Raw genomic sequence first — 13,292 nt, forward strand, 5'->3', positions numbered from 1 at the left:
AAGTTAAATGCCATCAGGGGCTACATAGTGAGACCTTGTCTCAAAAAATAAATAAATACTTATATAAAAGGACACAAAACATTTTTTTTTAAAAAATAGAACAATTGAAATAATTTTTGTGCTCTATCCAACCACAGTGGAATAAAACTAGAAAGCAACAGCAAGACAAACTACAGATGCTCAAGAACTTAAACACTGAACTAAACACTTGAGTGATGAATGCGTCACTGAAGAAATCAAGAGGAGATTTAGTAGTTCCTAGGATAGAAAGGAAATGAAAACACAACGAAAGAAAACTTACAAGATGCAATGTAGGCAACCCCAAGAGGAACTTTGGAGCTATAAGCGCCAATAAGTAAATAAATAAATAAATAAATACTCAAAACATCATGGGCTGGGAACTGGGATGATGACTCAGCAGTAGCCTGGCAAGCCTGATGACCTGATGCGCTTCTGCTTCAGAGAGCTCAGACTTGGAGTGCCAGGCCTTGTGCTGGTGAAGAAGGAAAAGGGGGTGTTTAATGTTCCTCAAGAGGACCCCAAGCAGCCCCAGTCCTTCTTCAGCAACAGGATGGTGGAGATCCTGTTGCTGCACAGTTTTGGCGGTGGATATGTGGCCTACTATGTGCAGGCCCACCTAAGCTGCAGGAAGGTATTAAAGACTATTCCGATTGGACTACCATCCTGTACGTGTACCTCAGTGGCGAATTTGGGGGGCACTGTGACATCCTTTTGCAGATACACCAGAATAAGGATCTGATGGAGGAACCGAAAAAGCTGGGGATTTGCTCTGCCCTGATAAACGAGAAAAAAGAAAATCAATACTTGAGGGCTTAGGGTCATCCATGAGCTGAGTACCCTCCATTAGAGTTATTGCCTGGAAAGCCTCATTGTATTAGTCAATGTTCGGTTGGCATGGCTGCTTCTGTTGGTCTTCTTTGTGTGCATTTGGCAAGTGGTTTTACTTTGGTCTTTGGCTCAGAATACCCTATGGTGAACTTCCTTACAACTACTGTACTATAGCAAATCAATGTTGTAATCTAGTATTGCTGTAACCAAAATTTGTTCATATATTATTTTTCATTCTTCGACCGATTCCTTCCTGAAGCCATGGGTGGGGTTGTAAAGATGGTTTATCTCCTTGATGTGTTTTTGTAACTTCTTCTATTATGGAAAATGATGGACAAAGAAGAAAATGTGCTGCTTTTTTTAAAAAATAAACTTATGTGATGAAGGCACTCTTATGGTGAGACAGGAGGGGTCGAGAAGTGGGGACAGGAGGGAGAATCATCCAGAAACTCACCAGTCAGTTAATCCACCACCCCTAACACACATATACACACACAAAATAAAAAAGCATAGAGATCTCATATAAATAATTAACAATGTTGTTTAGAGCCTTGGAAAAACTAGAATAATCCAAACCCAAAATAGTAGATGGAAAGAAATAATTGAGGGCACAAATCAATGAGATAGAAATTTAAGCCAAGTTGGTTCTTTGGAATGATAAACAAGATCTACAAAATCTGCTCCAAACTGAGCAGAAGAACGCATGCCTTTAATCCTATCTGGTCTGTATAGTAAATTCCAGTCTAGCTAGGGCTGCATAGTAATGTCTAAACAACATAATAATAATAATGTTGTTGTTGTTGATGATGATGATGATGATGATGCTGGGTAGTGGTGGTGCACACCTCTGATCCCAGCACTCAGGAGGCAGAGGCAGATGGATCTCTGTGAGTTTGAGGCCACCCTGGTTTACAGAGCGAGTTCCAGGACAGCCAAGGCTATGCATGGAGAAATCCTGTATTGACAAAAGAAAAACATCAATAGCAAAAAGAAATTGACTATAACAACCTAAAGTAATACAATTAGAAATGAAAAGGAAGACATTGCAACAGATACCAATGAAATTCAGAAAATTATTAGAACCTTTTTTTTTGGGGGGGTGTCAGTTTGAGACAGGGTTTCTCTGTAACTTTGGAACCTGTCCTGGAACTAGATCTTGTAGACCAGGCTGGCCTCGAACTCACAGAGATCCGCCTACCTCTTCTTCCCGAGTGCTGGGATTAAAGGTGTGCACCACCATGCTTGGTCCAAGAGAATGTCACTTTTTTTGTTGTTGCTGCTTTTGTTGTTTTGTTTTTCAAGACAAATTTTCTCTATGTAGCCCTGGCTGTCCTGGAACTCGATTGATAGACCAGGCTGGCCTTGAAGGCAGGGATCTGTGTGCCTCTGCCTCCCAAGTGCTGAGAATTAAGATGTGTGCCTCCACATCCAGTAAGAACATGCTACTTTTTAATTTTTATTTTTACAGTGGTTCACAGTTCAAGTTGCCTCGAGTGTCAGATGATTTTTTAAGTTTTTTCTTTTAACTTTTATTTTTATTTTTATTTAATAGAAGGTCTCTCTGACTGGCCAGGAACTCACTATGTAGCCCAGGTTAGCCTTGGACTCACAGTAGCCCTTTGTTTCAACCTCCTGCTTGCTGGAGTTACAGGCATGAGACACCACACCTGCCTTGAACTTGGTCTCTGAACAACACCGTTAAAATTATAGAAACTCATGGAGATTTACTAAAGGCCCATTATATTGGAGATGGACACAAAGTTCTTGGGGTGGGCAGGGTAGAAGGACATGTTTTAAAATGGTATGTTTGGGTGTCAAGTTGCCAAAAAACAGATTTGTAATGATTAATCATTGTCAACTTGACTGAATTTAGAATCATTTAGGAGAGGGTGAGGAAAATGTCTGGGTTTGTCTGTGAAGTACACCCGGCAAGTGGGTGTACTGTCACTTTTTGACAATGGAAGGCTTCTGTGTATGAACACTTACAGCCAGATGGGCCAAATAACACTGAGTTCATGATGAGTAGCTTATGTTACAGGTTACGCTGGTGGTCTGTGGCTCAATATTCAGTCTCTAGTAAGATCCAAATAGCTTATTAAAAACTGTTCATTGAGCTGGGCGGTGGTGGCGCACGCCTTTAATCCCAGCACTCGGGAGGCAGAGGCAGGCGGATCTCTGTGAGTTCGAGGCCAGCCTGGTCTACAAAGGGAGTTCCAGGACAGGCTCCAAAGCTACAGAGAAACCCTGTCTTGAAAAACCAAAAAAAAAAAAAAAAAAAAAACAAAACTGTTCATTGGCTGGGCTGGTGGTGGTGCATGCCTTTGATTCCATCACTTGGGAGGCAAAGGCAGATGGATCTCTGTGAGTTCAAGGCCAGCCTAGATTACAGAAAGAGTTTCAGGACAGCCAGGGATGTTATACAGAGAAACCCTGTCTCAAAAAGCAAGCAAACAAACAAACAAACAAACAGCTGTTCTTGTTAGGCATGGTGGTTTGTACCTGTAATCCTAATATTTGCAGTATTTGGGAGGCTGAAGTTAAAAACTGCTGCTGGTTCAAGGCTAAGTTGGGCTACATAATGACTTTTAGGCTAAACTGGGTTAACACACACACACACACACACACACACACACACACTATAAAGCGATGGATGAAGCTAGAGACAGAGACCCACATTGGAGTGCTGGACTGAGCTCCCAAGGTCCAAATGAGGAGCAGAAGGGGGGAGAACATGAGGAAGGAAGTCAGGACTGCGAGGGGTGTGCCCACCCACTGAGGCGGTGGAGCTGATCTAATGGGAACTCACCAAAGGAAGCTGGACTGGGACTGATGGAGCATGTGATCAAACCGGACTCTCTGAATGTGACAGACTAGGAGGGCTGACTGAGAAGCCAAGGACAATGGCACTGGGTTTTGATCTTACTGAATGTACTGGCATTGTGGGAGCCTAGTGTGTTTGGATGCTCACCTTCCTAGACCTGGATGGAGGGGGGAGGACCTTGGACTTCACACTGGGCAGGGAACCCTGACTGCTCTTTGGACTGGAGAGGGAGGGGGAGGGGGATAGGGGAGGGAAAGAGAAATGGGAGGAGGTGGAAATTTTTAAGTAAAAAAAAATAAAAAAAATTTTGGAAAAAAAACATTAAAAAAAAGCTGTTTGCGAGCCAAATTTGGTGGCCTGGGCCTTTAACTTCAGCTTCTTGGGAATAGAATCAGGAGGATTACCAGTTTAAGGTCTTCCTGTGCCACAGAACAAGTTCAAGGCCAGCCTAGGCAATTTGGTAAGACCCTAACTCAAAATAAAAAGTAAAAAGAGGGCTGGAGCGATAGCTCAGAAGTAGAGTATTTTCTGAGCATGTGCGAAGCCCTGGGTTCAGCCATCATGTCCAAGGAGGGAAAGCTGCTTAGCAAAAAGAAAGTCATTTCCCACATTGCTGGAAGGAGTGTTGTGAGGTCCTAAGGACCTGCCCTGGGATTCACCTTCAGGGGGCCTGTCAAAGACTCTGTGCTAATCACTTTGTCAGGACTGCAAAAGCTTAAGCCAAACAATTTAAAGGGAGGGCAGATTTATTCTGGATCAAGGGTTCAGAAGTTTCAGTCCATGGTTGGCTGGGTCCAAAGTGAGGCATAGCTTCATCCTAGAGGAGTACGTGTGGAACTTAGCTGACTCCCTCATGGTGACCAGGAAGCAGACTGAAAGAGGGGCAACACTTTCCTCACATGCCTACAGTTATCTACTTCCTCCGGGTAGGCATCTTTTCCTATACTTTCTGTCACCTCCTGATAATGCCATCTGACTTTGATTCTATTAGTAGATTGCCCCATTGATTGCACCAGAGCCCTTCTTGGACCGTCAAAGACTGCTGTCCATCCATCTCATAATACAAAATGCACTTGGATCATTTCCAAGCTCGCCCAAAGTTTCACAACTCACAACTCCAACACTGTTCAAAAGTCCTCCAAGTCCAGAGTTTCTGAGGCTCAAGGCAAATCCTTAGGTGTGAGCCCCTATAAAATTCAAAAGAAAATTTCTTCTTTCTAATGGATTCAGCAACAGTCTTAGGTGCCTCAGACATGTTCGAGGGCATAGGGCTTGTGGAGGTAAAGCCAAAGACAAGGAGTGGATCCCCATCATCAAGCTGGGCTGCTTGGTCCAGGGATATGAAGATCAAGTCCCTGGAGGAGATTTACCCGTTCTCCTTGCCCATTAAGGAATTTGAGATTCTTGACTTTTTCCTGGGAGCTTCCCTAAAGGATGAGGTTCTAAAGATCATGCCAATGCAGAAGCAGACCTCAGGCTGGCCAGTGGACCAGGCTCAAGGCTTTTGGGGACTACAATGGTCATGTTGATCTTGGTGTTAAGTGTTCCAAGGATGTAGCCGCTGCCATCCTAGGGGCAGTCCAGTCATCTAAGCCAAGCTTCCCATTGTCTCTGTGCTGAGAGGCTACTGGGGCAACAAGATTGGCAAGTCCCACACTGTTTCTTGTAGGGTGATAGATAGGCCGCTCTGGCTCTGTGTTGGTGCGTCTCATCCCTGCCCCCAGAGGCAGTGGCATAGTCTCTGCTCCTGTGCCCAAGAAACTGCTGCTGCTGGCCGGTGTTGTTGACTGCTGTACATCAGCCAGGGAAGTGTACTGCCACCCTGCTCAATTTTGCCAAGGGCACCTTTGATGCCATCTCCAAGACCTGCAGTTACTTGACCCCTGACCTCTGCCAAGAGCCTGTGTTCACCAAGTCTCTTCATCAAGAATTCACTGACCATCTTGTGAAAACCCATACTAGAGACTCTAGTTAGAGTATCCAGGTTCCAGATGTTTCCATGATGCAAGGTTTTTTTTTTGTTGTTGTTTTTTTTTTTTTTTTTTTTTTTTTTTTTTTTTTGGTTTTTCGAGACAGGGTTTCTCTGTGGTTTTTGGAGCCTGTCCTGGAACTAGCTCTTGTAGACCAGGCTGGTCTCGAACTCACAGAGATCCACCTGCCTCTGCCTCCCAAGTGCTGGGATTAAAGGCGTGCGCCACCACCGCCCGGCTCTGTTGTTGTTTTATTTTGTGGTTTTTGTTTGTTTTTGATACAGGGTCTCATTATGTAGCTCTGGCTGTCCTGGAACTCACTATGTAGACTAGGCTGACCTCGAACTTACAGAAATCTGCCTACCTCTGCCTTCTTAGTGTTGGGATTAAAGGCATGCACCACCATGCCCAGCTCATATAAAAGTTTTTCTATATGAAAAATAAAATTGATTAAGTCTGTTTAAAAGAAAGTTGGGCAAGAGGTAGTGCATGCCTTTAATCCCAGCACTCAGGAGGCAGAGACAGGAGGATCTTTGTGAGTTCGAGGTCAACTAGGTCTACAGAGCTAGTAGCTAGAGCTGTTACACAGAGAAACCGTGTCTAACCAGGTAGTGGTGCCACATGCTTTTAATCTCAGCACTTGGGAGGCAGAGGCAGGTGAGTTAGAGGCCAGCTGGTCTACAAGAGCTAGTTCCAGGACAGGCTCCAAAGCAACACAGAGAAACCCTGTCTCAAAAAAAATCAAAATAAATAAATATAAATAAATAAAAGTAAAGAAGCAGAAACATAGAAAGGAAAGATAGGATCAAAACAAAACTAAAGCTCAAAGCCCAGCAGAGCCCTCTAGCTTTCTGCCCCACATCTAGGAGCTCATTGGCATGATATGAGCTTCTTAGAGCTCGGTAGTCCTGCCTCTATGGCCAGTTGCAGCTTATATGGTCTTTCTCCTGGGCTGGCTCTGGTGGCCATCTGCGGCTTTCCTCAGCAGACATTGCACATTCTTGGCATCTCCAATGTCCTGGAGGTTCTACTGCATCTTCAGTTTCACTCACAGCTGCACACGTTGTTCTCTCAAGAACTGCTCGCAGGGATTCTGATCTTGTCACACATTGCTTGGTCTCTCAGGCTATCTTTCAAACTGAGGGTGGAAGTCTCTGTGACTGTGTAACACTCACATTCTGTAAGCCTGTTAATCCAGCATTGCGTGGATGATGCTGTAAGCAGAGATTGCTAATTTGTTTCCGGCTGCCCAGACCCAAATAATCACACACAAAACTATATTAATTACAGCACTGCTTGGCCTATTAGTTAAGGCGGCTTCTTCTTCTTCTTCTTCTTCTTCTTCTTCTTCTTCTTCTTCTTCTTCTTCTTCTTCTTCTTCTTCTTCTTCTTCTTCTTCTTCTTCTTCCCTTTCCCCTTCTCCTCCTCTCTTCCTTCTTCTCCTTCTCCTCCTTTTTTTTTTTGGCTTTTCGAGACAGGGTTTTTCTGTAGCTTTGGAGCCTATCTTGGAATTAGCTCTTGTCGATCAGTTTAGTTAAGGCTTCTTATTAACTAACTTTTACATCTTAAATTAACCCATTTCTATTAATCTATGTATCACTACAAGACTGTGGCCTACAGGTAAGGTTCCAGTGTCGATCTCCTTTGGTAACTACATGGCACCTCTCTGACTCTGCCTACTCTCTCTCTCTCTCTGTCTTTGTCTCTCTGTCTCTGTCTCTCTCTGTCTCTGTCTCTCTGTGTCTCTCTCTGTCTCTCTCTCTCTCTCTCTCTCTCTCTCTCTCTATATATATATATATATATATATATATATATATATATATATCTTCCAGCCTGACTATATTCTGTCCTGTCATAGGCCAAAGCAGCTTTATTCATTAGCCAATAAAAGCAAGACATATACAGAAGGACTTCCCATATCATGATATGAAGGCCTGCTGTTAGCAGAAGTAGTCACTAGATCCATTTGATCATGGAGAAGACAGCCTGTGAGTGCCTGGTCAGGAGGGCATGGTGAAATGCATGCTGGGAAACAACTTTCTAGGCAACACATGTAATGAGAGCGATATTCTCTTCTCAAACAAATATCTTTCAAGTGGGTATTCACTTTTACAAAATTCTGGAACCTGTGACAGCTGGAGTCTAACCAATCCCTGAGATATCCTCGGGACGTCTTTCACTTTGCCCTAGGAAAAAGCATAGGATCTCTCTTTTTCTCTTCTTTCTTTTTGAAGCGAAGTTGGAGTTATTAGGGAAAAAGTTTTCATATAAATTTAAACATAGCCATTAAGAGATGTGTGAGGCTGGAGTTTTGGCTCAGCAGTTAAGAGCACTTGTTGCTCTTGCAGAGGACCCAAGTTTCAGTTCCAGCATCCACATGGCAACTCACAAGTCACAGGGTATCTGAATCCTATTTTAAACAAACAAACAAACAAAAAACAAACAGAAAGATGTCGCCCTGCCTGGCCTCCAGCTGGTGAACTTCCTGCCTCATCCTCTTTGCCACTTGCCTCTCAGCATATGCCAACATGCTCATCCTGATTTCTTTCTAAAGTCACTAATCTCTCTCTCTGTTGGTTTGACACAGGGTCTCTGCATTATGTACTTCTGTCTGTCCTGGAACTTGATATGTAGACCAGGCTGGCTCCAAACTCACAGAGGTCTACCTGTCACTGCCTCCTGAGTGCTGGGATTAAAGGTGGGCCCTACCATGCCTGGCTATAATGTCACTAATATCAGTAACAAACACACCTTTCCTTTGAGAAAATTTTGGAAAAATTAATATTCTAGGGGGTAGGGAGATGGACCAGTGGGTAATGTGACTGTTATGCCAAACATGAGGATCTGACTTTGGATCCACATCACCTACATAAAAAGGCAGATGTGTAGGTGTACGCTTATAACCCCATCACTGAAGGGGGCGGAGAGAAAGGTAGAAATGGGGCTTACTGCTGAGCTGAAATGCTGAGCTCCAGGTTTGGTGATAGGCCTTGTCGTCCCCTTTTCCCCTCCAAAAGGTAGAAAGCAAGAGAGGTCATGTGTATACAAGAGATGAGTGTAAACACAGAAACACACACACGCATGCACGCACGGAGTTAACATTATACAGTTTTGGTTGTATAGTAAGAACATTCTCAAAGAGACTTAACCTCTCCTTTGTTGAAGGCATCTAGATATGACAAATGGTTCAAGTTTGAGAGTTGATTACTCAGTGAGTCTGTTTTGTTTTTTATTTATTTATTTATTAAAGATTTCTGCCTTCTCCCTGCCACTGCCTCCCATTTCTCTCCCCCTCCCCCAATCAAGTCCCCCTCCCTCGTCAGCCCTAAGAGCAATCAGGGTTCCCTGCCCTGTGGGAAGTCCAAGGACCACCCACTTCCATCCAGGTCTAGTAAGGTGAGCATCCAAACTGCCTAGGCTCCCACAAAGCCAGTACGTGCAGTAGGATCAAAAACCCATTGCCATTGTTCTTGAGTTCTCAGTAGTCCTCATTGTCCGCTATGGTCAGCAAGTCCGGTTTTATCCCATGCTTTTTCAGAGCCAGGTCAGCTGGCCTTGGTGAGTTCCATGTTAGATGTTGTTCACTTAAACTAGAACTCTCCTACTTTTACAGATTAAGTAGGAATTTAATAACCAACCCCTCTACTTCTCTTTGGTCGTGAGGATCAATCATGGCTGGGGGAGCTATATACTACGGCAACATATCTTGACGCACTCCTTTTCTCTGTTTCCTGTCTGCCATGATGGGAACTGCTCTGCCACACCCTCCGCACTACAACACTATAATGTACTGAACATATTAAACTCTGAGCCAATATAAATATTACCCATTTTAAGTTGCTTTTCTGGGGGTATTTGGTCACAGTACTGCTAAAACAAAGGGAAATCAGTTGAATTTATCCTTGAGGGTCCTTTTCCCTTTTTTTTTTTTTTTAAAAAAAATAAGACAAGGTTTTCCTGTGCAGCCCCTGACCTTGAACTCAGGGATCTGCCTGTCTTTGCTTCCCGAGTGCTGGGACTAAAGGTGTACATCAACACTGCCTAGGGAGGGTCATTTCCCAAAGCTCCACATTGAAGATCTATGTAATACTTGATGATTGGCAAGTGTTTGGAAAAATCCCCATTTCTTCAACCTTGTTGTAGATTAACCAACTGGCTTTGTTTGGCACTCCTGTTGCATGAAAAATCCATGTATGCAAAGACTAGAAACGCATATAGGCTGTTGAAACACACTGTGAGAAGCACTCAGGAACTGAGATCACCTAAGTGAGCAGTAGCTTCAGGTCTTCCCACTCTCACTCACTGTGGGACACACACTTACTTAGGGGAATGGCAGGCAGATTCTCCTACATTATTTACGTGTTTACTTCTCACGCGCATGTCTAGTATGACTGTATAGCCCCAGAGAAAGTCACAGGGCCTCAAAAAAAGATATATTTAGGAACAGGTTTAGGAAGCCATTCCTATGTTAAAATGATTAGGAGTCAGGAGGGGTTGTGCCCAATGGCTCATGCCCACCACCCTAACAACACTCAGAGGCTGAGACAGGAGGATTTCTGCAAATCTAAGGCCAGGTTTAGAGTACGTAGCACTTGTCTCAAAACATCCAGAGGAAAATAATTGTTACACCTTATTCTGGAGATTATGAAAAAATAAAAAGGTATCAACACCCCTGCCAATTTGTAATATGTGTTGTAATAATATTGTTGAGCAGCTGGCACGATGACTCTGTGGTTAAGAGCAATTGATGCTTTTGCAGAGGATCCAAATTCAGTTCAAAGTACCCATATGATGGCTCACAACCATCTGCAACTCCAGTTCTAGGGAATCTGACACCTTTTTCTGGCCTCCTTGAGGATCGAGTACACACAACACCCATACACACATGCAGGCAAAACACCCAAAGACACAAAATAAAAATGAGTATGTTTTAAAAACAGGAATGTTACTCAAGCACTTCCCTGTAATTCTATAAAGACTGTATGTCTTCTCAGCACAGGGATAACAGGGTTCTCCCAAGTTCAACCAGGTCGATCCTGAAGTAGAAACAACTGGAATGGGATTCATCAATTCATCGGGGGCAGGGGGAGCTATCTCAGTTCAGCTGTAATAAGGATGAAGTAATTGTTGTGTTGTCATAACAAAAAGAAAGCTTGCACAGAATCTTTAAGAAGTAGGGCCCACACCCAAGAATGTGTTAGTGTTCATTTGCTGTGTCACAGGGGAGTATTGTATGCAGCCAACCTAAGTCTTGGTTCCTAGGGATACATATTCTGCTACAAATTGGGATCCTTGCCCAAGTCCCTTATGTTTTCAGCAACTATTTGCAAAGATTATCCAGACTCTATAACTTGGACTCTAACTGCGGTCAGCCTTTCCTGGTGTCCATAGTAATAGCTAACAGTTTATGTGTATGTACTACGTGATAGACCTAATTGTATTTTGTTTTGACTCAACACATTAGCTAGGTGGCTAACCACTTTATTTCACTGTTTCTTCCTTTTGTCTTTAATCTATTCGTTCTCACGCTTAAGGGATTGAAAACTAAGAGCATTCAGGGAGGAAGCAGAGCCCTTTGGGACTTGTCCTAAGATTCATGCCCTCTGGTTCTGAAGAAAAATTGTTTGGCCATTGGGTGAATGCATTTTGGAGCGACTGCACTTCACATGGCTCACTAAACTGTCTCCCATTTTCCATTGCTTTTCTTCTAAGGGGAGGGTCTTTGTAGTCTTTTGAGAGAGGGTCACTATGTAGTTCAAGCTGGCCCGAAACTCCTGATCATGTTGCCTTTAAAGATGGGCACTGCCACTCACGTTGTGAATGTGACTTTCAACTGCTATTCCTACTTACATCTCTTTGCTGTGCGAAACCCTTCTCTATGCCGTGAATGTGTGTTGCACTCACTGGTTGATAATAAAAGCTGCTTTGGCCTATAGCAAGGCAGAATATAACTAGGCAGGAAAGCCAAGCTGGATACAGGGAGAAAGAAGGGTGGAATCGAGAGAGATGCCAGCCAGCCCCCCGAGGAACAAGGTGTATTAGAGCACAGGTAAAGCCACGAGATATGCGACAAAACATAGATTAATAGAAATGGGTTAATTTAAAAGTAAGACCTAGACTAGTTAGCAATAAGCCTGAGCTTTTCGGCCAAGCATTTTGTAGTTAATATTAAGCCTCTGAGTGATTATTTAGAAGTTTCTTCTTACTGGGTGGTGGTGGCGCACGCCTTTAATCCCAGCACTCGGGAGGCAGAGGCAGGTGGATCTCTGTGAGTCTGAGGGAAGCCTGGTCTACAAATTGAGTTTCATGACAGCTAGGACTGTTACACAGAGAAACCCTGTCTTGAAAAAAAAAAAATAAAAGAAGCCTCTTTGTTGTTTTTGTTTTGAGATAGGGTCTCTCTGTGTAGCCCTGGCTGTCCTGGAACTCACTCTGTAGACCAGGCTAGCACACGTCTTCTTTAGCAGCTTTTCTAGCAGCAGTTTCCTTGGGGAGATTCTGTGCTGTTGCTGAGCTTCAGATGGTAAACAGTAGTGAAGGCAGTGCCTGGAGTATAAGGAAGCTGATTTCCATGTGTGTTCTCAGGAGTAGACAAAAGGTGCTCACCATGGAGAAGGAAGAAAAAAAAGAAAAACACCCAACACAATAAAGACAATGAATGAGGCTGTCTATTGGTTGAGCTTCTGAAAACATTGCAATCTCCTGATTATATAGTCCATTCCTGAGGTCTAGCAACATGCTTAAGCTTCGGTTTTACGAGGCATCTCTCACTTGTAAAGTACCATCTTTTAAGCCCAGTGTGGTTGTGCATGCCTGTAATCCCACTTGAGGTAATCCTGGGCTACATAGTGTGTTTAAAGGCAATCTAGAATACACAGCCAGAAAACAAAGTAAGATGAAACAAAATAAGCAAACAAGAACTCATTATTTTTCATGAGGTTATACACTGACTTCAGCTATGCTTATAGCGGAAGAGTGATGGTATGGCCATCTTAGGATGACCATCATGCCTACATAGATCTTTGGACAAATTTCTTTAATTTGTATTTCTTATTCTTTTCAGACAATGTCCAGTGAAGCCCTTTATACTGCTTCAAGCCCTTTCTTTCCACTGGCCAACAAGCTGTTGTTCATTTAGTTACTGCTGCCAGCGCCTCAGGGATTGAGCTGAGGCCAAGTCACAAGTCAGTGCCAGTAGTTAGTGTATGTATTCATTCCCATTCTGTGGCAGTGGGTGATTTATATATGTATTTCAGATGAGTTGGAAGGCTGTCATAGATAAAGTGGAAAGGCAGAGTTCCAGATTCAACGTAGTGGGTGAAAGAAACATATTTACTAGGCAACCTGCAAAATCTCAGTCAGGGAGCTCAGCGAGGGTAGAGCCAGGAACTCTTGGCTAGATCTTCGAAATTCGAACTGCTTTATGGTGCTCGGATTTGTTTTTTAGGCAGGGGGAGGAAGACAAAGAAAGAAATAAAGAATAGTGCAGGCAAGTAAGAAAGGCAGTGTAACACACGGAAATTCAGAGAAGTGGAGGGACAAGGTACTTAGATGACAGGAAGGGGAGGTAGAAAGTCCTAGAGATAGCCCAGAGTATTCCAAAGTATCAAGTCAGGAAGCAGTTCATTTACTAGGAGGTCAGTCAAGTTGGC

General features: G+C 43.4%; 1 pseudogene; it reads left to right on the forward strand.

The window, feature by feature from the left end:
• The first annotated feature begins 5,010 nt into the window (after positions 1 to 5,010).
• LOC130868477 (40S ribosomal protein S2-like) lies at positions 5,011 to 5,645 on the forward strand (annotated as a pseudogene).
• Positions 5,646 to 13,292: the final 7,647 nt, after the last annotated feature.

Source organism: Chionomys nivalis, chromosome X (genome assembly GCF_950005125.1).
Source record: "Chionomys nivalis chromosome X, mChiNiv1.1, whole genome shotgun sequence".
Lineage (NCBI taxonomy): Eukaryota > Metazoa > Chordata > Mammalia > Rodentia > Cricetidae > Chionomys > Chionomys nivalis.